This window comes from Pristis pectinata, chromosome 9 (genome assembly GCF_009764475.1).
Source record: "Pristis pectinata isolate sPriPec2 chromosome 9, sPriPec2.1.pri, whole genome shotgun sequence".
Lineage (NCBI taxonomy): Eukaryota > Metazoa > Chordata > Chondrichthyes > Rhinopristiformes > Pristidae > Pristis > Pristis pectinata.
The window spans coordinates 870,595-897,333 of NC_067413.1; the positions used below are offsets into that span (position 1 = coordinate 870,595).

Genomic DNA, 26,739 nt, shown 5'->3' on the forward strand with positions numbered 1-26,739 from the left:
CCCAGCCGATCCAATCCCTCCCATAACTAAAGATAAAGTGATAAACAGGCCCTTCAGCCCAACTGGTCCATGCCAACCAAGCTGCCCACCTCAGATAGTCCCATTTGCCCACATCCCTGTAAACCTTTCCTATCCATGTACTTATCCAAATGTTTTTTTCTAAATAGAACATAGAACATTACAGCACAGTACAGGCCCTTCAGCCCACAATGTTGTGCCAACATTTTATCCTGCTCTAAGATCTATCTAACCCTTCCCTCCCACATAGCCTCCCCATTTCTCTACCATCCATGTGTCTATCTAAGAGTCTCGTAAATGTCCCTAACATATCTGCCCCCACAACCTCTGCCGGCAGTGCGTTCCACACACCCACCACTCGGTGTAAAAAAAAATTCCCTCTGACATCCCCCTTATACCTTCCTCCTTCACCTTAAAATTATATCCCCTCGTGTTAACCATTTTTGCCCTGGAAAAAAGTCTCTGACTGTCCACTCGATCTATGCCTCTTATCATCTTGTACACCTCTATCAAGTCACCTCTCATCCTCCTCTCCAAAGAGAAAACTCCAGCTCACTCAACTTATCCTCATAAGACATGCAGCGTCCTGGGAAATCTCCTCTGCACCCTCTCTAAAGTTTCCACATCCTTCCTATAATGAGGCGACCAGAACTGAACACAGTACTCCAAGCGTGGTCTAACCAGAGTTCTATAAAGCTACATCATCACCTCACAGCTCTTGAACTCAATACCCTAACTAATGATGGCCAACACACCATACGCCTTTTTAACAACCCTATCGACTTGCTGCAACTTTGGACTTGGACCCCTTGATCCCTGTGTTCTTCCACACTGCTAAGAATCCTCTCATTAACCCTGTATTCTGCCTTCAAATTCCACTTTCCAAAACACTTTTCCAGGTTGAACTCCATCTGCCACTTCTCAGCCCAACGCTGCATCCTATCAATGTCCTGTTGTAACCCTCGACAACCTTCTATACTATCCACAACACCACCAACCTTTGTATCATCAGCAAACTTACTAACCCACCCTTCCACATCCTCAGCCAAGTCACTTATAAAAATCACAAAGAGCAGGAGTCCCAGAACAGATCCCTGTGGAACACCACTGGTCACCGACCTCAAGGCAGAATACGCTCCATCTGCAACCACCCTCTGCCTTCTATGGGCAAGCCAATTCCAAATCCACACAGACAAGCTTCCCTGGATCCCATGCCTCCCAACATTTTGAATGAGCCTATCATGGGGAACCTTATCAAATGCCTTACTCAAGTCCATATACACCACATCCACTGCTCTACCCTCATCCTCAATGTTTTGTCACATCCTCAAAGAATTCAATCAGGCTTTTGAGGAATGACCTGCCCTCACAAAACCATGCTGACTGTCCCTAATCAGCCTATGCTTCTCCAATGCTCATAAATCCTGTCCCTAAGAATCTTTTCCAATAATTTGCCCGTCACTGAAGTAAGACTCACTTGTCTATAATTCCCAGCGTTATCCCTACTCCCTTTCTTAGAACATAGAACAGTACAGCACAGAACAGGCCCTTCGGCCCACAATGTTGTGCCAACATAGCTATTCCCTCCTACCTACAGAATGTTCCCATATCCCCCTATTTTCCTCTCATTCATGTGCCCATCCAAGCCCCTCTAAAAGCCCCCAATGAATTTGTCTCCACCACCCAATCAGGCAACGCATTCCAGGCATCCACCACTCTCAGTAAAAAAACATACCCCTCACCTTAAATGCGTGCCCTCTGGTATTGGATCACTCAATAATGGGAAAAAGATATTGCTTGTCCACCCTATCTATGCCCCTCATAATTTTATACACTTCCAACAGATCACCCCTCAGCCTCCGCCGCTCCAGAGAAAAGAGCCCAAGTTTGTCCAGCCTCTCCTGATAGCACATGCTTGAACAAAGGAATAACATTTGCCACCCTCCAGTCATCTGGTACTACTCCTGCAGCCAGTGAGGACGCAAAGGTCATCACCAAGGGCTCAGAAATCTCTTCCCTCGCTTCCCATAGCATCCGGCCCCGGGAGCTTATCTTTCCTAATGTCTTTCAAAAGTTCTTCTTAACATCGACATGTTCTATCTTATCAGCCTGTTGTACACTGTCCTCACAAACATCAAGGTCTCTCTCTCTGGTGAATACTGAAGCAAAGTATTCATTAAGGACCTCCCCTGACCCCAGGCACACGTTTCCTCCTCTATCCCTAATCAGTCGTACTCTCACTCTAGTCATCCTCCTATTCTTCATATATATGTGGAACGCTTTGGGGTTTTCCTTAATCCTACTCGCCAAGGCCTTCTCATACCCCCTTCTAGCTCTCATAAAGCTCCCTGGCTACCTTGTAACTCTTGAGAGCCCTGTCTGATCCTTGCTTCCTAAACCTTAAGTAAGCTTCCTTCTTCCTCTTCACCAAAAATTCCACATCTCTTGTCAACCGTGGTTTCGTCACCCTACCATTCCCCAGGTAACAACAACAATCAATAGCTTTCCTCCCAAGACTAGGAGGTCAGGGGTTACCTGCTGACTTCGAGGTAAGCAGTCACAGCAAACTCCTCTCTTTCGAAAGGAGGTATAAAGTTCTACCACTGTTCTTAGAGAAGCGAGCAGCTGCCTTCAGGCAGAACGCCCCATATAAGCACCGATGAGACAATGGGTGTCGATTATTCAGGTACCCCTGGAGGTGTTTGTTTTGAATGAAAGAAATGACTGTGCCACCTGCAAGTGCAAAGCTCTGGAGTGGAGAGGCCTGTCGGATTGAACCCGTGAACCACTAATTCCCAAGCTAGCTCAAGTGTTTTACAGGGTTTATAACAAAATACCACATTAAAATTTAAGAATAATGCAAAGCACACTTATTCACCTGCCTTCCAGTGCAGGGAAATTGGTGGCGGTGGTGGTGGTAGGTGGAGAGGCAATTCTAATGAAATCCGAGGCTGCAACATGAATTCTCTTGTCTCCCAATAGTGCTGTCCCAGCTCGGTCCTCAGCTTCAGCTCAGCTCAGGGTCCAAGCACGGGTGTGTTCAATGTTGGCATCCATTTGGAATGCAACATCTCTCCAATAAACACTGTCATGGAGGAGTTACATGGACTTTGTTTCCAGCATGGGTCCAGTACCACCCTCTCAGGGAAAGTAGAAATGGACAATAAAAGGCAGGCAGTACGGAGATCTTCCCAGGGAACCCTGCCACATACTGAGAGAGTGCAAACCTGGATCTCTCTCCTCCAAAGAAACTGATTCTGGGTCAGATTTTTAACAACCAAACTGACTGATTTATGTTAGGCAGGGGTCGATGGAGTTGTGAACCAGGAGAGATAAACGTACAGATCTGCTGTGATCCACTGAAAGGCTTCCTTCAGGTTCTCCAATGTTGCTAAATGGGACCGTGCCAATAATGACTGACCCTGAGAAGAAATCTTAAAAACTGGGGTTTGGAGAAAGCAGAGCATTGAAATGGATCTGACAGCAGAAGCTGTGTCAAATGGAGTGGAGAGATACGCTAAAGTTTCAAGACCCTTTGTTGTTCTCCATGCTGGCTGACCCAGCATCATCTACATGTGCTTGGATTTCCAGCAGTGAGCTTTCTGCTTTTAATCTCTCACTGTCCTGCACACAACACCTCTTACTGCAACAGCACTGGAGCGGAGCAGAGTGGTGCAGCTTGGGACCAGTTCAGTCAGCTATCTCCAATGCATGATTCAGAGCTCATCAACGCCCTTCCAAATGGAATCTGATCCAAAGTCCAGGAACAGCCGAGAAAGCAGGACTGAGGATGTGTTTTACTGGTGTTTGGCTCTTTGTTCTGCAGTCCCATAAATTGTAGTCCTTGCACCTAAAGTATCAGGAACAATTCAACTAAACCTCCAACACAACCACATGTGGAAGACAAAATAATTCAAGGCACTGGCAACATTGCTGTATGACAGATTCACAGACCAAGTAAAAAGAGGAAGGTTTCCTGCTTTAAAAGGACATTAGTAACTAGCTGAGGTAGTTACAGCTTCAAGGTAACAAGGAGCAACACACACAAAATGCTGGAGGAACTCAGGTCAGGCAGCATCCATGGAGGGAAATGAACAGTCCACATTTCGGGCTGAGATGCTTCATCAGGACTGGAAAGAAAAAAAGCAGAAGCCAGAAGGGGGAAGGGAGAGGGGGGAAGGGGGGGGGAAGGGAGAGGGGCAACCAGAGGGGGGGAAGGGGTGTGGATAATGGGCAGGTTGTGAGGGGGGGGGGAGGGGAAAGAAAAGGGTGTGAAGGGGCCAGAGAGATAAAGGAAAGGGGGGGGGGGGTTACCGGAAGCTAGAGAAACCAATGTTGATGCCGTCAGGTTGGAGACCACCAAGATGGAATATGAGGTGTTGCTCCTCTAATCTGCATTTAGCCTCAACATGGCAGTAGAGGAGGCTGTGGACAGACACGTCAGTGTGGGATTGGGATGGGGAGATCCTGGCTGTTACAGTGGAAGGTACTCAAACGAAGCGGTCCCCCAGTCTGCGTCGGTCTCAACGATGTACAGGAGGCCACACCGGGAGCACCAAATGCAATAAATGACACTGGTAGATTCACAGCTGAAGCGCTGCCTCACCTGGAAGGACTGTTTAGGGCCCTGAGTGGTGGTGAGGGAGAAGGTGTTGGGGCAGGAGGTGTTGGGGCAGGAGGTGTAGGGACAGGAGGTGTCAGGGCAGGTGTAACATTTAGCACAGTTGCTGCCGAATTCTTCCAGCATTTTGTGTGTGTTGCTCCAGATCTCCAGTATCTGCAGTCTCTCTCGTGTCTCCAAGGTAACTTAAGAGCACATCTTTACTTACCTAGATTTATTAGATTAAAATTTACAAAGTCAGATGGCACATTATACCTCCTGCTCTTGAATTATTAGTCTAGCTGGATTATTGGATCAGTAGCAAAACCTGAATACTGCCACAGCAGATACTGAGGGGCTCCAATATTCTGTGAAACGGCAGGGGAACTGTAATGGGTGGCAAGCAAAATGGAACCACCACACCAGTTATAGCTGAGGTAGGACTTAAACTTCAAGGATGCAGACTAAAGACACAACCCAAAAGCACATAATTGGAGCAATGTGAATGACAAGTTCTTCAGTGGGTATGTGTCAGTGAGCTGTGGTAAGGCACCTTTTATTTGCACCGAATGAAAAGCAGTTGTCTTGAAGCAACTGGTAGGGTCTCAGCACAACATGGTTTCAGAACCACTCAGTAAGAAACAGATCAATCCAAGTTCGCACTCGGGATAGGAAACCAATATTGTGCACAGGAGCATCCAGACCATCCGTCTTCATGGCCACACCTGATGTGAGCAGCTCTGTGGCTGTAATCATTTGCATATCACAAGCCTTAATGTTTTGATTTCAGATTTATCCATTGATGAGGCAACAGTGCTAGCATCAGCCCCAGGCAGAACCCCGAGTCTTCAACGTAAAACAATCAGTGTTGCAATTAATACAAAACACTGGCTGTGGGAGTCCTGTTTCACAGCCGGGACATTCCAGGACTGCAGCCAGGGACTTCAATTACGGTGAAAGGTTTTCCAAGTCTTCAGTGCTTTAAACAGCACATTATGTCACCAATGTACTTGTCTGAAAGATGCAGAAGTTTTGCCTTCAGTGAGTTGGAGCACTGCAAACCTCAGTTCCCTCGGTTAATCCGACTCACACTGATGATTGAAGCCTGTGCATCACAGACAGGGATCGGCCAGTAACAAAACTTGTTGCTGCATGTTGCCAGCTTTGTGATCCCAGCTAAACTGGTAAACAAACAGCAGTTACCTGGAATCAGTCAGGGGGCCACTCTCTCATTCAAAGAGAATGGTTGTTCAAATTTTTTGTACTATAAACTATATTAAATCATTACAGTACCCACATCAGACAGGGACAGACCTGTACAGTGAGACGCCCAACAGTACTGTATCCCAGTGTCATACAGAGACAGATTCTTACCTATGAGTACAGTACCCCAATGTTATGCAGTGACAGACCAGTCCCCACCGGTACTGTACCCCAATGTTATGCAGTGACAGACCCATCCCCACCAGTACTGTACTCCAGTGTTATACAGTGACAGACCAGTCCCCACCAGTACTGTACCCCAGTGTTATACAGTGACAGACTAGTCCCACCGGTACTGTACCCAATGTTACACAGTGACAAACCATCCCCACCAGTACTGTACCCCAGTGTTATGCAGTGACAGACCATCCCCACCGTACTGAACTCCGGTGTTATACAGTGACAGACAGTCCCACTACTATACCCTGTTACACAACAACCATCCCCACCGTACTGTACCCCATGTTATACAGTGACAGACCTCCCCACCGTACTGTACCCGGTGTTATACAGCGACAGTCCCGTCCCCCAGTACTGTACCCCGTGTTTATACAGCACAGACCATCCCCACTAGTACTGTCCCCGTGTTATACAGCGACAGACCGTCCCCACAGTACTGTACCCCAGTTTATACAGCAACAACCTCCCCTCTGGTACTGTACCCAGTGTTATACAGTGACAGACACATCCCCACTAGTACCATATCCCAGTGTTATACAGTGACAGACCCATCCCCACCAGTACTGTACCCCAGCATTATACAGCAATAGACCTGTCCCCTCTGGTACTGTACCCCAGTTTTATATAGTGACAGATCTGTCCCCATCAGTACTGTACCCCACAACACCCCAGTGTTAGATCAGATAGATTTCTTTATTAGTCACATGTACATCAGAAACACAGTGAAATACATCCTTTGCGTAGAATGTTCTGGGACAGCCCACAGGTGTCGCCATGCTTCCGGCGCCAACATAGCATGCCCACAACTTCCTAACCTGTACGTCTTTAGAATGTGGGAGGAAACCGGAGCACACGAAGGAAACCCACGCAGTCATGGGGAGAACGTACAAACTCCTTACAAACAGTGGCAGTTCTGGTCACCTACCTACAGGAAAGATATCAATAAGCTTGAAAGAGTGCAGAGAAAATTTACATGGATGTTGCCAGGACCCGAATTACAGGGAAAGGTTGAGCAGGTTAGGACTTTATTCCCTGGAGTGCAGGAGAATGAGGGGAAATCTTATAGAGGTATACAAAATTATGAGGGTACAGATAGGGTGAATGCATGCAGGCTTTTTCCCCTCAGGTTGAGTGAGACTAGAACTAGACGTCATAAGTTTAGGGTAAAAGGTGAAATATTTAAGGGGAATCTGAGGGGAAACTTCTTCACTCAAAGGGTAGTGCGAGCGTGGAACGAGCTGCCAGTGGAAGTGGTGGATGCGGGTTCAATTGTAACATTTAAGAGAGGTTTGGAGAACATGGATGGGAGGGGTTTGGAGGGATATGGTCCGGGTGCAGGTAGATGGGACGGGGCGGAAGATCAGGTCAGCATGGACTGGATGGGCTGAAGGGCCTGTTTCTGTGCTGTAGTGCTCTATGACTCTACCTGGATTTTACTGAAAGGTACAGCAGGCATGAGGGCCGAATGGCCTACTCCCACTCCTATTTCTTATCTTTTAATGGGAATTCTGGAAATTTGAGAAGGCACTCACATTAGCAAATACACACCACTAAAAGACTCATGGTAACATTTAAAACTTAATGGAAATGTACCAACACTGTTGAAATACTGAATAAGTGACAAAAGCACCAGTGTGGTCACTCCAAGTTCTAAGGATAGAACTAAAAAAAATAGATTAGCATTCAGCAGCTCATGATGCAGAGCCGTACATTCCTGAGCTGAGTGTTCCACTGATGAGGAGATCCTATGCAAAGCGGCAGTAGCAGTGCCCAGCACAGAGGCGAGTTCACCAGTACCCCATCGATTCATTGCTCTGGCATTTGTCTGATTTAATGGCAGCGCAACAGACTGAACAAATGGGCAAGTGTTGAAATCCCTCTACCCATCATGAAAGAGACTTTCACACAATACTTTCCAGTTCTACTGATTTGCTCAACCTTTAATCAGATATTTCATTTCTTTTAATTGTAGTTTGTTGCCCTCCAGCAATTCCGAAGCATGATTCAGAAAGTGGTCTTGTTTGTAAAACTGGAAGGAGCCCGGAAGCGTTCGTTACAGGCTGAGCATGTTCAGATTCAGCAGCATAGGGGCGTTACCACAAATGTAAGCTTGCATGTTGCTACAATATGGGCCATTTCACCCACTCATGTTTACAAAGAGCCCTTAAGTGCTGCTCATGCATTACATTTCTCTTCCCTTCTCCAACAAGGATGGAGGACCTGCAGCTAATAAAAATAACAAATTAAAAGAACTTATTTCTGAAGACAACATTTTGTGACTTCTTTTAAATCAGATTTGTGATGGGGTGTGTGCCTCTGCAAGGCTAGCATTTATTGCTCACTGCTGACTGAGCTGGCGTTTGCTTTTCCACCTCCAGAAATTGCCCGGATAGATACTCCCACAGTGCTACGGTGAGGAGTTCCAGGATTTACTCCCATCCACCCTGTCAAGGTCCTGAGGTGTTCTGATGGGGTGAATGTGGAGAGGGTGCTACCTTTTGTGGAAGAATCTAAACCCTGGGGCCTTAAATTTCCCATTTAAGACAGGGATGGGGCAATTTTTTTCCTCAGTGGATTGTGAGCATTTGCCTGGAGTCTGGTGTCGGGCATGGATTGCCCAATGGAGCCAAATGACTGTAGTCCATACTGGGGCTGTTGGTTGGGAGAGGTGACCGGCAGTGACTCACTTAACCTGCCAGTGGGTTTGGGGGATTTTATGTTCACGGTTCCCCTCCAGTACTTACCTGTGTCTGTTGGTGGCAGTCCAAGTCTCAGAAATATACAAGTGGGCAGGGTTCACAAACACCTGGTACACCGCGAGCTTCCTGCTGGTTTGAGACCTTGATTGGTAAGGGGGTTAAGGGTTATGGGGAGAAGGCAGGAGAATGGAGTTTTTAAAAAATCAGCCATGACTGAATGGTGCAGCAGACTCAATGGGATGAATGGTCTAATTCTGCTCCTATATCTTATGGCCCGTCTTCAGTCCCCCTCCCCTCAGGGAGCCAAAGTTTGTGCTGGCACACTCAAGGCAAAGCTAAGTTTCATCATCAATATCTGCTGAGAGATAGCTCCCGATATGCTGTTGTTGATTTGTGGGCGATGAGTGTGAAGCCCACCCTTTTGTATGCTTCAGTGAACAAGTTCTCTTTTCCACTATTTATTTATTTTTGCAACTTCTAGTAATTTTTTTGTTTTGCACTGTACTGCTATGCAAAACAAATTTCATGACATATTTCAGTGATAATAAACCTGATTCTGATTCTGTCCTTGACAACTTGGAACTAGTGTGCGCATATTCTCAAATATGGACTGACCTTTGTTCTGGAATGGAGACGACCATTTCCACTGTAGATTAGTTCCACTCCAGTGGGAAATTTTTTCGAACTGAAGTGTTACGGCAGGAAAGACTGAAGACAGCGTCAGGACAATGCTGAAGCCTTGGTTGATACCTCTTCTTAACAGAGTCTCACTGACAACCTAATGACTCCAGCCTGCAGAGGTTAGTGTGACCACAGCGTATGGACTGCCCTGAGGTCCACCACAATTACCATGTGAAGAGACTCTTGGTTTCTCCACCAGTTGGTTGATATAAACACAAGGCATTCCTGGATTGTAAACTCTACAATTCCTCAAGGGAAATGAAACAGTTCTACAGGGAATTGAAAGCACTGTCCACCTGAACAAACACATTCTAAAAACAGAAGTTCCTGATTTCTGAATCAGGAAACTACAGCAGAGCTTTAGACAAGCTCAAGTTTACGAATGCTGCAATCTGCTGGCAGTGACAGCACTGGATGATGAATTGTTGGCTTTGTGGCCAAGTTTGCGGATGATACAAAGATAGGTGGAGGGGCAGGTAGTGCTGAGGAAGCAGGGAGTCTGCAGAAGGACTTGGACAGATTGAGAGAATGGGCAAAGAAGTGGCAGATGGAATACAGCGTAGGGAAGTGTACGGTCATGCACTTTGGTAGAAGGAATAAAGGCGTAGACTATTTTCTAAACAGGGAGCAAATTCAGAAATCAGAGGTGCAAAGGGACTTGGGAGTCCTAGTGCAGGATTCCCTAAAGGATAACTTGCAGGTTGAATTGGTAGTAAGGAAGGCAAATGCAATGTTAGCATTCATTTCAAGAGGACTAGAATATAAAAGCAATGCTGAGGCTTTATAAGGCGTTGGTCAGACCACATTTGGAGTATTGTAAGCAGTTTTGGGCGCCATATCTAAGGAAGGATGTGCTGGTATTGGAGAGGGTCCAGATGAGGTTTACAAGAATGATCTCGGGAATGAAAAGTCTAACATATGAGAAGCGTTTGATGTCTCTGGGCCTGTACTCGCTGGAGTTTAGAAGGATGAGGGGGGATCTCATTGAAACCTATCGAATATCGAAAGGCCTGGACAGAGTGGACGTGGAGAGGATGTTTCCAGTAGTGGGACAGTCTAGGACCAGACGGCACAGCCTCAGAATAGAAGGACATCCCTTTAGAACAGAAATGAGGAGGAATTTCTTCAGCCAGAGGGTGGTGAATCTGTGGAATTCATTGCCACAGAGGGATGTGGAGACCAAGTCATTGGGTGTATTTAAAGCAGAGGTTGATAGGTTCTTGATTAGTATGGGTGTCAAAGGTTAGGGGGAGAAGGCAGGAGAATGGGGTTGAGAGGGAAAAATAAATCAGCCATGATCGAATGGCGGAGCAGACTCGATGGGCCGAATGGCCTAATTCTGCTCGTGTGTCTTATGGCATTATGAAATAACCAAATCTAAAGTTGGCAAAGGTGTGAAGGAGGATTGAGGTTGTAAGCTGTCTGACTCAGCATGTGTAAGTAGGCAGGAAAAGGATGGAGTCACTGGATGGAACAACCAGAGACAACATCTTCAAGGTTTCATAGATTTTTCTGAAGGAAAGTTATCCTCATCCAGTACTGGATAATGGATCAAACAGTGAGAAACATCATGAGACAGAGAGAGGCCGACAGAGGACAAAGGTTTTACGATCCCTACTGCTTTTCAAACAGTATCTACAACAGTCTGAGCACCTCATGAAATACTCTGTTTACCCGACAACTACTGAACTGGAGTGGAATTCAATAAAATTAAATTAACCCAATCACAATTAGACAAGACCAAACACAGCCAATTCACACATCGGTGCAGGCATCACTGAGCCAGGCTCCTTCCTCAAAGCTACATGCCTCAACTCACCTTGATCCTGACTGAGCATTCTCAAAGTAAAGACTGATAACAGGTGTCCAAGCCTGGTCTATGGTCTGCACTCCCTCCCAAACGTGGACTGATGCACAATGCAAACATGCAGCTCACCTCATTCCACATTTCCTGACAACACACATCACAGACCATCCCACTCTGCCACTCACTTTCCCTGTAACCTGTTCTCCCTTGTTCCCATCAACTCGTTCTCCTACCAGCCACGTAAGCAAAGTGGTAACATACCATAGCTAATTAATCAACCAACAAGTCTTTGGGGTGTAGTAGAACACTGGAACCTCCAGAGGAAACCTATGTGGTCATAGAGAGAACATGCAATCTCCACACAAAACCCATATTCAGGACTAAAGTCAAGTCACCGGAGCTTTGTGTTATCAGTAAACTTGGATATATTACAGCAACACACCAAATGCTGGGGAACTCAATGGGTCAGGTAGCATCTACGGGGGAAATGGACAGTCAATGTTTCAGTTTGAAACCCTGGATATATTACACTTGATCCCGTCATCCAAATCATTGAGATAGGTTGTGAACAGCAGAGGCCCAGCACTGATCCTGGCAGCACTCAGCCAGAAAATATGTTTTTAAATTTAGAACATAGAACATTACAGAACAATACGGCCCACTACAGTGGGATCATCTGCAAATGTGTCGATGGAGTTAGAGCAGAATCTGGCCATGCAGTCATAAGGGTATAGGGAGTAGAGTAGGGGGCTGAGAATTGGTAGTTTGGATTCAGAATTAGCTTGCCCATAGCGGGTATGCTGGAGGTCCGTGACCAGTGGCATTCTGCGGGACCTCTGTTGTTTGTGATACATATATAAATGACTTCTTATATTTCTCATTAGATGACTCTCACAAATTACTTTCCCTCTCCTCATCAATGTCTTGGTCTTCTGAAATTTCCCCAATTCTCACATTTGTTGCTTATTTTGGCTCTTTTTCCTTTAGAACCATAGAACTTTAATTTAATACAATCCTTAACTTTTTTTTAGCCACAATTAGACCACATTTCCTGTGCCTCAGGGGCATATGTATTGTTGCAAACAAGGTAGGCAACAAGGTCATAGCAAACAGTAACAGAAAACCCTGGAAACATCTGTGGAGAGACAGGTTTCAGGTGGTGCTGGATGAAGGAGGCTGGTGAAACCAGTGAATAACAAGATCTATATCTGAGGAGGTACAAATCGGTAGGGATGAATGAAATATATTTCCTGCACTTCTGCTCTCACCGCACCCCAGAGTAGGGATAGGCTTCCCCTTGTCCACACCTTTATCCATGTATGTTAATGCCACCATGAGAAAACCATCATCTATCCTCTCCCAACATTCTCCCACAATACTCTGCTCCAACTCTTCTCTACCAATACTCACCCATTGAACCACAGGAGATGCAACTCTTGCCCTTGTACCTCTTCCCTCCCTGTTGTCCAAGGTTCTAAAAATTCTTTGGAGGTGAAATAGTGATTTACCTGCCAATATTCCAATTTAGTAAATTGCATTCCACGTGTACAGTGTGGTCTCCCCTGCAGTGGGAAAACCAAAGGTGGAGTGGGTGACAGCATTGTGAACAGCCCTGTGAAGTTCACAGGGGTGACCTCCACTGTCATTGGCCTCCTACATTCACCCGGCAAAGCCCCAGCAACGCAGAAAACTGGAATCGGGGAGGTCTGTCAGGAAAATAGAAAGTGTAGGAGTTACTTAAAACTGACATCATAAGGGCAAAGAGGGAGGCCAATGTAGCTCTGGCAAACAAGATGAAGCAAGATCCCACAGCATTCTATAAGTATATTAAGGGAAAGAGGGTAACCAAAGAAAGAGCAAGTTACATTAAGGACTAAAATAGCAATCTGTGCAAGGAGCCAGATGTTGTAGGTAAGGTTTTAAATGAATATTTTTAATCTGTAATCCACCATCATGAAGTGCTTTGAGAAGTTGGTCATGGCACGCATCAACTCCAGCCTACCAGACAACCTGGACCCATTGCAATTCACCTATCGCTGAAACAGGTCTACAGCGGACGCCATCTCCCTGACCCTTCACTCAGCTCTGGAGCATCTGGACAGTAAAGGACACCTACGTTAGACTATTGTTTATTGACTACAGCTCTGCCTTCAATACAATAATTCCAAGCAAGCTTGTCACCAAACTCCGAGACCTAGGACTCAACACCTCCCTCTGTAACTGGATCCTTGACTTTCTAACAAACAGACCGCAATCAGTGAGGAGAGGCAGCAATACCTCTGGCATGATTATTCTCAACACTGGTGCCCCACAAGGCTGCATCCTCAGCCCTCTACTCTACTCCTTATACACTCATGACTGTGTGGCCAGAGTCTGCTCTAACTCCATCTACAAGTTTGCAGATGATACCACCGTTGTAGGCTGTATCTCAAACAGCGATGAGTCGGAGTACAGGAAGGAGATAGAGAGCTTAGTGAATGGTGTCATGACAACAACCTTTCCCTCAATGTCAACAAAACTAAAGAGCTGGTCATTGACTTCAGGAAAGGGGGCGGTGTACATGCACCTGTCTACATCAATGGTGCTGAGGGTCCGAGAGGGTTAATAGCTTCAAGTTCCTGGAGTGAACATCACCAACAGCCTGTCCTGGTCAAATCACGTAGATGCCACAGCCAAGAAAGCTCACCAGCAACCTCTACTTCCTCAGGAGCTAAAGAAATTTGGTTTGTCCCCTTTGACTCTCACCAACTTTTACGATGACACCATAGAAGCATCCTATCTGGATGTATCACAGCTTGGTACGGTAACTGCTCTGCCCAAGACCGCAAGAAGCTGCAGAGAGTTGTGGACACAGCCCAGCACATCACGGACACCAGCCTCCCCTCCTTGGACTCTGTCTTTACCTCTCGTTGTCTTGGTGTAGCAGCCAGCATAATCAAAGACCTCACCCACCCGGGGACATTCTCTTCTCTCTCCTCTTCCATCGGGTAGAAGATACAGGAGCCTGAGGGCACGTACCATCAGACTCAAGGACAGCTTCTACCCCACTGTGATAAGACTATTGAACGGTTCCCTTATACAATGAGATGGACTCTGACCTCACGATCTACCTTGTTGTGACCTTGCAGCTTATTGCACTGCACTTTCTCTGTAGCTGTGACACTTTACTCTGTACTGTTATTGTTTTTACCTGTACTACATCAATGCACTCTGTATTAACCCAATGTAACTGCACTGTGTAATGAATGACCTGTACGATCGGTTTGTAAGACAAGTTTTTCACTGTACCTTGGTACAAGTGACAATAATAAACCAATAATAATCACAAGAACATTGTAACCAGAGAACTCAAGGACTGGGATGGTGAAATTTCAGAATGTTACATGAAAAAGGTTAAAAATGGATGTCAGAAAGATACAAATGCAATAGCATTACAGTAATGGAGGATTTAACTTTATTAACCAATATTGTCTGGGACTGCCATGTAAGGGGTTTAGATGGAGGGGAATCTGTTCAGTGCATCCAAGATAATCTTTTGAGACAGTGTGTAGATAGTCCTGTTGGAGAAGGGCTGTACTTGACCTCATCTTAGGAAATGAAACCAAGCAGCTGGTGGAAGTAGAGACACAAGAGACTGCAGATACTGGAACAGTTGGGAAACACTCTGGAAACAGTGACCATAATTCTGTGCAGGGTTTCAACCCGAAACACCAACAATTCCTCTCCCCCAATAGATGCTGCTCAACCCACTGAGTCGCTCCAGCAGAATGTTTGTTGCTCATGAAATATCCATGGCAGGAAAGATTAAGTAGAATCCAAAGTCATTTTATAGGTAAGCTAGAAGCAAGAGAGTAGCTGGGAGAGAGTGGGTAATCTATGTGTGGAGCCAGGGATGTGGGCAAGGTCCTAAATGAATAATTCTTATCTGTATTCACCAAGGAGAGGGACATGGAGGATAATGGGTTCAGGAAGGGATAGGTCGATAGTCCGAGCATGTAAGTATTAAGAACATGGAGGTATTAGAAAATAAAACATGACAGCACAGTACAGGCCCTTCGGCACGATGTTTTGCTGACATTTAATCCTGCACCATGATCTATCTAACTCTTCCCTCCCACATGGCCCTCCATTTTTCTGTCATTTCATGTGCCTATCTAAGAGTCCCTTAAACGTCCCTAATGTATCTGCCTCCACAACCTCTGCCAGCAGTGCGTTCCATGCACCTACCACTCTCTGTGTAAAAAACTTACCCCTGACATCCCCCCTTATACCTTCCTCCAATCACTTTAAAATAATACCTCCTCATGTTAGCCATTGTCGCCCTGGGAAAAAAGTCTCTGACTGTCCACTCGATCTATGCCTTCTTAATCATCTTGTACACCTCTATCAAGTCACCTCTCATCCTCCTTCTCTCCAAAGAGAAAAACCCCAGCTAACTCAACCTATCCTCATAAGACATGCTCTCCATCCAGGCAGCATCCTAGTAAATCTCCTCTGCACCCTCTCAAAAGCCTCCACATCCCTCCTAAAATGAGGCAACCAAAAATGAACACAATACTCCAAGTGTGGTCTAACCAGAGTTTAATAGAACTGCAACATTACCTCGCGGATCTTGAACTCAATACTCCAACTAATGAAGGCCAACACTCCATACACCTTCTTAACAACCCCATCAACCTGCGTGGCAACCTTGAGGGATCTATGGGACATGGACCCCAGATCCCTCTGTTCCTCCACACTGTTAGCCTTGCGTTCTGCCTTCAAATTCAATCTTCCAAAGTGAATCACTTCACACTTTCCCAGGTTGAACTCCATTTGCCTCTTCTCAGCCCAGCTCTACATCCTATCAATGTCCTGTTATAACACACAGCAACCTTCTACCCTATCCACAATACCACCAACCTTCGTGTCATCTGCAAACTTACTAACCCACCCTTCCACGTCCTCATCCAAGTCATCTATAAGAATCACAAAGAGCAGGGGTCCCAGAACAGATTCCTGTGGAACACACTGGTCACTTACCTCTTGGCAGAGTACACTCTTGTCTACCACCACCCTCTGTCTTCTATGTTCGAGCCAATTCTGAATCCACACAGCCAAGTTGCCCTGGATCCCATGCCTCCTGACTTTCTGAATGAGCCTTCCTTGAGGAACCTTATCAAACGCCTTACTAAAATCCACGTACACCACATCCACTGCTCTACCCTTCATTCAATGTGCTTTGTCACATCCTCAAAGAATTCAATCAGGCTCGTGAGGCATAACCTGCCCCTCACAAAGCCATGCTGACTGTCCCTAATCAGCCTTATACTTCTCCAAATGCCCGTAAATCCTGTCTCTAAGAATCTTCTCCAGTAATTTGCCCACCCCTGAAGTAAGACTCACTGGTCTATAATTCCCAGGGTTACCCCTATCCCTTTCTTAAACAAAGGAACAACATTTGCCACCCTCCAATCATCTGGCACTACTCCTGTCACCAGTGACGATGCAGGGATCATCGCCAAAGGCGCCAGCAATCTCTTCCCTCACTTCCCGTAATAACCCTTGGATATATCCCATCTGGGCCCGCTGACTTATCTTAATGTTTTTCAGTAGTTCCAGCACATCCTCTTTCCTCACATCGACATGCCCCAGCGTATTAGTCTGTCGTACGCCATCCTCACAAATGTCAAGGTCTCTCTCACTGGTGAACACCGAAGCAAAGTATTCATTAAGGATCTCCCCTACCTCTTCTGACTCCAGGCACGTTTCCTCTTTTATCCCTGATCGGTCCTGCCCTCACTCTAGTCATCCTCCTATTCTTCACATACGTGTAGAACCACCTTGGGATTTTCCTTAATCCTACTCGCTAGGGCCTACTTATGCCCCCTTCTCTGTCTCCTAAATCCATTCTTAAGCTCCGTCCTGGCTACCTTGTAACTCTCCAGAGCCCTGTCTGATCCATGCTTTCTAAACCTCAGGTAAGCTTCTTTCTTCTTCTTGACAAGATATTCTACATCTCATGTCAACCAAGGTTCCTTCACTCTACCATCCTTACCCTGCCTCAATGGGCCTACCATCCTTACCCTGCCTCAATGGGCCAAACCTATCCAGAACCCCATGGAAGTACTCCCCATGCAACCTCCACATTTCTGTTGTACACTTCCCCAGGAACACCTGTTCCCAATTTACGCTCCCAAGTTCCTGCCTAATTGCATTATAATTCCCCCTCCCCCAGTTAACACTTTCCCATATCGTCTGCTCCTATCCCTCTCCAAGGATATGGTCACTGTCTCCAAAATGCTCTCCCACCAAGAGATCTGAAACCTGATCAGGCTCATTGCCTAGTACCAGTATGGCCTCTTCTCTAGTCAGCCTATCAACATACTGTGTCAGGAGTCCTTCCTGGACACACTGAACAAACTCTGCCCCATCTACCCCTTTACACTAAGGAGGTGCCAATCAATATTAGGGAAGTTGAAATCACCCATGACAACAACCCTGTTATTTTTGCACCTTTCCAAAATCTGCCTCCCGATCTGCTCCTCAGTGTCTCGGCTGCTATTGGAGGGTCTGTAGAATACTCCCAATAGAGTGATCGCTCCCTTCCTGTTTCTGACTTCAACCCACACAGACTCAATAGATGATCCCTCCAGGACATCCTCCCTTTCTACAGCTGTCATACTGTCCCTGATCAGCAAAGCCACTTCCCCACCTCTTTTACCTCTGTCCCTGTCCCTTTTGAAATATCTTAACCCCGGAATATCCAGCAGCCATTCCTACCCTTGTGATAGCCAAGTCTCTATAATGGCCACCACGTCATAGTTCCATGTACTTACCCATGCTCTGAGTTCATCAGCCTTGTTCCTGACACTTCTCACATTAAAGCAGACACACTTCAGCCCATCCAACTGACTGCAATTTTGCCCTTTCAAATGCCTATCCTTCCTCACAGTCTTTCTACACTCTGCATCTACTTGTACACTAAATGCACCAACCTCTGACCCATCACTCTGGTTCCCATCCCCCTGCCAAACTAGTTGAAACCCTCCCCAACAGATCTAGCAAACCTGCCCACAAGAATATTGGTCCCCCTCCAGTTCAGGTGTAACCCGTTCCTTTTGTACAGCTCGTACCTTCCCCAGAAGAGATCCCAATGATCAATAAATCTGAAACCCTGACCCCTGCACCAATTCCTTATCCATGCGTTCATCAGCTATTTCATCCGATTCTTACCCTCACAAACGCGTGGCACAGGCAGCAATCCAGAGATTACTACCCTTGAGATCCTGCTTTACAACTCCCTACCTCGCTCCCTATATTCCCTATTCAGGACCTCATCGCTTTTCCTACCTACGCTATTGGTACCAATATGTACCACGACCGCTGGCTGTTCCTCCTCCCCCTTCAGAATGCTGTGGACCTGATCCGAGACGTCCCTGACCCTCGCACCCAGGAGGCAACAGACCATCCGGGAGTCTCTTTCACATCCATAGCATTTCCTGTCTGCCCTCCTTACTATGGAATCCCCTTTCACTACCGCTCTCCTCTTCTCCCCCCTTCCCTGCTGCACCACACGACCTGGCTCAGTGTCACAGGGGTACACTGCACTACCTGCCTATTCTCCTTCTATATGTCCTGGAATGCTCCAGAGTGGGTAAGTCCCCAAGGCTGGGTGAGATCTATCCCAGAATGCTACAGCAAACAAGGGAGGAGATAGCTGGGGCCCTGACAGAGATTTTTCGTTCGCTACAGCTGAGGGATCAGAAGAACGGAGGACAGTTAATTTTGTTCCTGTATTTAAGAAGAGCAGCAGAGATAATCCAGCTAACTGCAGGCTGGTCAGCCTTGCATCAGTGGTAGGGAAATTATGGAGAAAATTCTAAGGGACCGGATTTATGTACATTTGAAAAGGTTAGTACTGATTAGGATTGAGTCTCATGAATTTGATTGAGTTTTTTGAAGAGGTGACCAAGAGGATTGATGAGGGCAGGGAGGTAGACATTGTTTACACAGACTTTTGCAAGATCTTTGACAAGGTCCCGCAAGGTAGGCTGGTCTGGAAAGTGAGATCACATGGGATCCAGGGTGAGCAGCCAAACGGATCCAGAGTTGGTGGACGGAGTCAGTGGTAGTGGAGCGATGTCTTTTAGATTGGAGGCCTGTAAGCAGTGTGTGGCAACAGGAATCAGTGCTGGGTGCACTGTCTTTGCCACCTATATAATGGGTTTGGAAGAGAATGTGGGTGGCATATGCAGTACTTTTGCGAATGACACCAAAATTGGTGGTGTGGTAGACGGTGAAGAAGGTTGTCCGAGATTGCAACACGATCCAGATCAGCTGGGAAAGTGGGCCAAAATGGCAGATGGAATTTAACTCGGACTAAGTGGAAAGTGATGCATTTTGGGAAGTTAAACAGGGCAGGACATGCACAGTGAATGGCAGGGCTCTGGGGAGGGCTGTAGAACAGAGAGACCAAGGGGTACAGGTACATAATTTCCTGAAAGTGGCGGCACAGGTAGACAGCGTGGTGAAGAAAGCGTTTGGTACACTTGCCTTCATCAGTCGAAGCACTGACTTCGAGAATTGGGACGTCATGGTACAGCTGTACAAGACACTGGTGAGACCGCACTTGTAGTATTGCATGCAGTTCTGGTCACCATATGATAGGAAGAATGTGACTACGCTAGAGAGGGTACAGAAAAGATTCACAAGAGTGTTGTGGACCAGAGGGCTTGAGTTATAAGAAGAGACTGAATAGGTTTTCCCTGGAGTGAAGGAGACTAAGGGATAACCTGGAGAGGTTTATAAAATCATGAGAGGCAAAGACAGGGTAGATAGTCACAGTCTTTCTGAGGGCATAGATTTAAAGTGAGAGGAATTAAAGGGGACTCGAGGGGCAAGTTTTTCCACACAGAGGCTGGTGGGTATATGGAACAAGCTGCCAGAGGAAGTGATCGAGGGGGTACAACTATAACGTTTAAGACATTTGAACAAGTACATGAATCAGAAAGTTTTAGAGGGATATGGGCCAAATGCAGGTTATTGAGACTAGCTCAGGAAGACACCTTGGTCTATGCTGTATAACTCTTTGAAGGTTGTTGAAAGCTACAGCAGGATATAGATCAGATAGAAAGTTGGGCAGAGCATTAGTAGGTGGAATTTAATCCCTACAAATGTGAGGTGATGCATTGATAAATCAGTTTATTATTGTCACGTGTACCGAGGCACAGTGAAAAGCTTGTCTTGCATACCATCCATACAGATCATTTCATCACAACAGTGCATTGAGGAAGTAAAACAATAACAGAATGCAGAGTAAAGTGTTACAGCTACAGAGAAAGTGCAGTACAGGTAGACAGTAAGATGCAAGGCCATAACAAGGTGGATGGTGAGGTCAAGGGTCCATCTTATCATACTAGAGGACTATTCAATCATCTTATAGCAGCTGTCCTTAAACCTGGGGGTACATGTTTTCAGATTTTTGTATCTTCTGCCTGATGGGAAGGGGGAGAAGAGAGAATGTCCGGGATGGGAGGGGTCTTTGATTATGTTGGCTGCTTTACCGAGGCAGCAAGAAGTGTTGACAGAAGTCAATGCAAATCAAATAGAGATAGGACGTATACAGTAAATGGTAGGGCACCAAGGAATGTAACAGGCGGACCTTGGGAATCACATCCACAGTTCACTGAAAGCGGCAACCTTAGCAAATAGGCTGGTGAAGAAGACATAAGGGTTGTTTGCTTTCAGAAGTCGAAGCATAGAATATAAGAGTTGGGATGTTATTTTGGAACTTTACAAAACTGGTCAGGCCCCACTTGGAGTACTTTGTGCAGTTCTGGTCACCCACTGTAGGAGGGATATGATTACGCTGGAGAGACTGCAGAGGAGATTTACCAGGATGTTAGATGAAGGATCTTGGCCAAAAAACAGCTGTTGTCCATTCCCTCCACAGATGCTGCCTGACCAGAGTTCCTCCAGCATTTTGTTTTTGCTCCAGACTCCAGCATCTGAAGTCTCATCTCAACAGGATGTTGCCTGGCTTGGAGACTTTGGTCATGGGGAGAGATTGAATAGGCTGGGCTTGTTTTCCCTGGAATGACAGAGGCTGAGGGGTGACCTGACAGAGGTATCTAAGATTATAATAGGATAAATAAGTCAGAACCTCTTTCCCATGGTAGGGGAATCAAAAACAAGAGGGCATGGTTTTAAGGCAAGAGGAAGGGTTTCAGAGGAGACCTGAGAGGTAAGTGTCCACACGGAGAAGTTGATGCCTGCAACATGCTACCAGAGGTGGTGGTGGAGCCAGGTATGATCACTACGTTTAAGAGGCACTTAGACAGACAGACACTTAAGTAGGCAAGGCAAAGAAGGAGGGTTGAAATTAGTTTGGCAGGGGGATGGGACCCAGAGCACCGGGTCAGAAAGTGGAGGGATTGAGAGGAAGGCAGATGTCAGGGCCAGTAAACACAGGCAGGAGCAAAGTAACAGACACGTAGACACGATGGCACGGACAGTTTGAAGTATGTGTATATGAATGCTGGGAGTATTATGGGAAAGGGTGATGAACTTCAAGCATGGATCAATACATGGAACTATGATGATGTGGCCATTACAGAGACTTGGTTGAGAGAGGGACAGGAATGGGAGCTTAATGTTCCAGGGTTTTGATCTTTTTGAAAGGATAGAGAGAGAGGCAAAGGAGGGGTGAGGGCAGTTGGAAAGAGTTGCACTTCTAATCAGAGACAACTCAATGGAGGGCCCATCCACTGAGTCTATGTGGGTAGAACTCAAAAATAAGAAACGTGCAATCACTCTGATGGGATTATACTACACACCCCCAGTAGCCACCGGGACATTGGGGAACAGATATGCAGGCAGATTAGGGAAAGATGTAAAACTAATAGGGTTGTTGTCGTGGGGGACTTCAACTTCCCCAATATAAACTGGGACCTCCTTAGTGTGAGAGGTTTAAACAGGGCAGAATTTGTTAAGTGCATCCAGGAGGGTTTCTTTAATCAATATGTAGATAGTCCAATGAGAGGAGGGGCTTACTGGACCTGGTGTTGGGTAACAAGCCTGGCCAGGTGACCGACCTTTCAGTGGAAGAACAGTTAGGGAACAGTAACCACAACTCCTTAAGTTTTTAAGATAGCTACAGATAAGGACAAGTAAGGACCTTGCGGAGAGTATTAAATTAGAGCCGGGCACATTACAGGGGCTTTAGGCAGGAGCCAGGGAGCAGTGTTTAAGCTGTATTTGGGAACTAGCTGTACTAGGACTTGGGAACAGCTGTTTTTGGGCAAGTACATATCTGACATGTGGAGGGTGTTTAAAGGCCAACTGCACAGAGTACAGGACAGTGACGTTCCAGTAAGAAGGAAGGACAAGGATGGCAGGGTGAGGGAACCTTGGATGTCGAGAGAGGTGGTGAATTTAGTTAAGAAGAAAAAGGAAAAAGTATGTAAAGCTTAGAAAGCTAGGTTCAAACAGAGCACTTGAGGATTATAAAGAAGCCAGAAAGGAACTCAAGAAGGGAATTAGGAAAGCCAGGAGGGGCCATGAAAAACCCTTGGCAAGTAGGATTAAAGAGAATTCCAAGGCATTCTGTACATACATCAAGAGAAAGAGGATAACTAGGGAGAGTGATAGGACCGCTCAAGGATGAAGGAGGGAACATGGGCTTGGATGTGGGTGAGGTCCTCAATGAGTACTTTGCATCAGTATTACCAAGGAGAAGGATGTGAAGGATAGGGAGATCAGTGTGGAGCATGCCAATATGCTATGGCATTTCGAGATAGTGTGGGAGGTAGTGTTGAGTCCCTTAAAGTGCATTAAGGTGGATATACCCCAGGTTATTGAGAGAGGCAAGAGATGGTATTTGAGGATCCCGAGACTTGGACACAGTGCAAACACACACTCCAATATCTGCAATATTGACCATAGATCACAGCACTGGCATACAACACAGACATAGACCCCCAACTGTGCGGCACTGACAACAAATACTGCAACACTGGAACTGTGAACCCAAACTGTGCATTCCTGACAACAGATCACAGCAGTGAAAATACAGCTTAAACACTGACCCCAAACTACAAAGTCTTCAGAGTTCTGTGTCCTTGGTTGAAGAATAGTTGTAAACACCAAACTGTGCAATGTTAACCACGGATCACAACACTGGAATATAAAGTTATCAGAGTTCTGCAATCCTCAGTTAAAGAACAGAATACTGTGCAAATTTAAACCAGGATTACAGCACTGGAATCAGAGAAGTGGATCCAATTTGATCAATGTTAACTTTGGTTTGTTACATTGGAATAGAGCAGAACTGACCTCAAACTGTAAAATATTTAACCACAGATTGCTGCACTGAAACAGCACAGGCATTGACCACAAACTGCAATGTTAACCCTTCCCAAACTCTGCAATGTTCACTGAGGATTGCAGCACTGGAGTACAGTCCCCACACTGACCCCGCACTCTGCAATGTTCACTGAGGATCGCAGCACTGTGGTACAGTCCCCACACTGACCCCACACTCTGCAATGTTCACCGAGGATCGCAGCACTGGCGGTACAGTCCCCACACTGACCCACACTCTGCAATGTTCACCGAGGATCGCAGCACTGGGTACAGACCCCACACTCTGCGATGTTCACTGAGGATCGCAGCACTGTGGTACAGTCCCCACACTGACCCCACACTCTGCAATGTTCACTGAGGATTGCAGCACTGGGGTACAGTCCCCACACTCTGCAATGTTCACCGAGGATCGTCACACAACTGGAATTTAGAATAGTCAACGCAAACTGTGTAAGGCTTATTTAGAGTTACAGCACTGGATAAAGAGCAGAACACCAACACCAAGCCAGTAGATATTCACAGAGAACTGTGGCACTGGGATAGTGTGGACACTTACCCCAGACTCAGCCATACTAACTGAGGATGAGAGTACTCAAGGACGATATAAACACAACCCCAAACTGAGTAACATTAACTTAGGTTCTCAACAGTCAAATATACACATGCCCCAAATTGTGAAATATTCCCCACAGATTGGAATACTGTGGAGACCTCAAACTATGCAGTGATATCCGAGGATTTTGGGACTGAAAGCAGAGAAATCACACACGGGCTGATAAGTAACAAGTAATAATTGTCCTGAAGAAGTGCCAGGCAATAGTCAGCTCCAACCAGAGAGATTGCAACCATCCACTTTGACGTTCAATAACACAACCATTGCCAAGTCCCACACCATCAATATCTAAAGGGTCACCACAGACCAAAACTCAACTGAACCAGCTACATACAGAAGTAGATCAGATGCTGGGTATCCTGTGGCGAGTGACTCAACTATTGATACCCAAAGGCTTTTCACCATCGACAAGGCACAAGCAGGACATGATAGAATACTCTCCACTTGCCTGGGTAAGTGCAGCACCAACAACTCTCAAGAAGCTTAGCACCACCCAGAATAAAGCAGCCAAAACACTCATTCCTTCAACTATAGGCACACAGTGGCTGCAGTGTGCACCGTCTCCAAAATGCACTGCAGTTACTCGCCCAGGATACTCCAACAGTACCTCCCAAACTCGAGACTGCCACCACCACGGACAAGGACAGCAGGCACATGAGTACACCAACACCTGAAGATTCCCCTTCATGTCACACACCGTCCTAAGAACATAGAACAGTAGAGTACAGGAACAGGCCCTTCGGCCCACGATAACAGTACCGACCGTGATTGCCAACCTCAGCTAATCCCAAGTGTCTGCTCATGGTCCATACCCCTCTATTCCCTGCATGTTCATGTCTGTCTAAATGCCCCTTAAACATTGCTGTTGTAGCTGCTTCCACCACTTCCCTGGAAATGCATTCCAGGCATCCACCACTCTCTGTGTTAAAAACTTGCCCCAGACATCTCCTTTAAACTTTTTCCCCTCTCACCTTAAACCTGTGCCCTCAAGTATTTTATATTTCCACCTCAGGAAACAAACTGACCACCTACCCTTTCTCTGCCTTTCATACTTTTATATCCTTCTATCAGGTCTCCCCTCAGCCTCTGACGCTCAGGAGAAAACAATCCAAGTGTGTCCTACCTCTCCTTAATACTCTCTAATCCAGGCAAAATCCTGGTGAATTTCTTCTACACCCTCTCCATAGTCTCATATCTTTTCTATAGTGCGGTGTCCAGAAATGCACACAATATTCCAAATGTGGCCTAACCCAAAGTTTTATACAGCTACAACATGACTTGCCAGCGTTTATACTCAATGCCCTGGCTGACTGGGCAAGCATACCATATCTCCCTCTTTACCACCCTATCTACCTAGTGTTATCACTTTCAGGGAGCTAGGACTTGCACCCCAAGATCCCTCAAGGTGCAATTACATCAATGCTCCTAGGGGGTCCTGTCATTTATCGTATACTTTACTCTTGTAGTTAATATTCCCAAAATGCATCACCTCACACTTGCCTGGATTGAAGTCCATCTGTCATTTCTCTGACCAAATTTCCATATAATTCACTATCCTGCTGTATCTTTGACAACCCTTCCTCGCTGTCCACAACTCTACCAGTTTTCATGCATTCTGCAAACTTACTCATCACACCACCTAGATTTTCAATTATGACAGACAACAGAGGTCCCAGCACAGATCCTTGTGGAATACCACTGGTCACAGACCTCCAGTTAGAACAACACCCCTTCCCTGACTAAGGCAATTTTGGATCCACTTACCAACTCACTGTGGATCTCATCTTCTGGACCAACCTATCATGAAGGACCTTGCCAAATGCTTTACTGCAAGAAAATGTAGATAACATCCACTGCCCTGACCCTCATCAAACATCTTCAGCACTTCCTGAATCAAATTTGTGAGACATGAAATACATAGATGGTCCTTCATCATTTCTGGGTCAAAGTCCTGGAACTCTCTCCCAACAACACTGCGGGAGCACCTTCAGCAGAAGGACTGCTGCAGCTCTTCACCACCTTCTCAGCTGGGGATGGGGATTAAGTGCTGGACTTGCCAGTGACACCCAGAACCCAAAAATGAAGATGTAGAAAAAAATGATCCCCAAACTCTTCAAAGTTTACTGAAGATCATAGTGCTAGATACAGATCACCAAGTGTGCAATTACAACCCAGGATCACAGCACTCAAACATAGTACAAACAAGGATCCCAAACTCTGCAATTTTAACCAAGAATCCAAGATAAACACACACCCAACAATCTGCAATCTTTACAGAGGATCAAGCACTGGAATACAGAACAGACACAGACCCTAAAGTATACAATATTTACAACGACTCCAGTGCTGATATACTTAAAAGTACTACCTGTAGCTGGCTTATCAAAGGCTGATTTTAACAATTTTCTTTCAGTTTTGCCTTCCTCTCCAGCAGCTAGCTTTGCAACACACTGCTCACCCTTCAAAGTGGCAGCTTGCCATTGCTGGTGATTACTTGTTGAGAAAGGACGCTATTGTGGGCTTTTCTCAAGTG

At 46.1% G+C, this 26,739-nt stretch overlaps 1 protein-coding gene across 5 annotated transcripts in view; it reads right to left on the bottom strand.

The window, feature by feature from the left end:
- agap3 (ArfGAP with GTPase domain, ankyrin repeat and PH domain 3) overlaps window positions 1-26,739 on the bottom strand; it is a 432,488-nt gene that overhangs the window by 190,928 nt on the left and 214,821 nt on the right. The gene's annotated exons all lie outside the window — the stretch shown is intronic.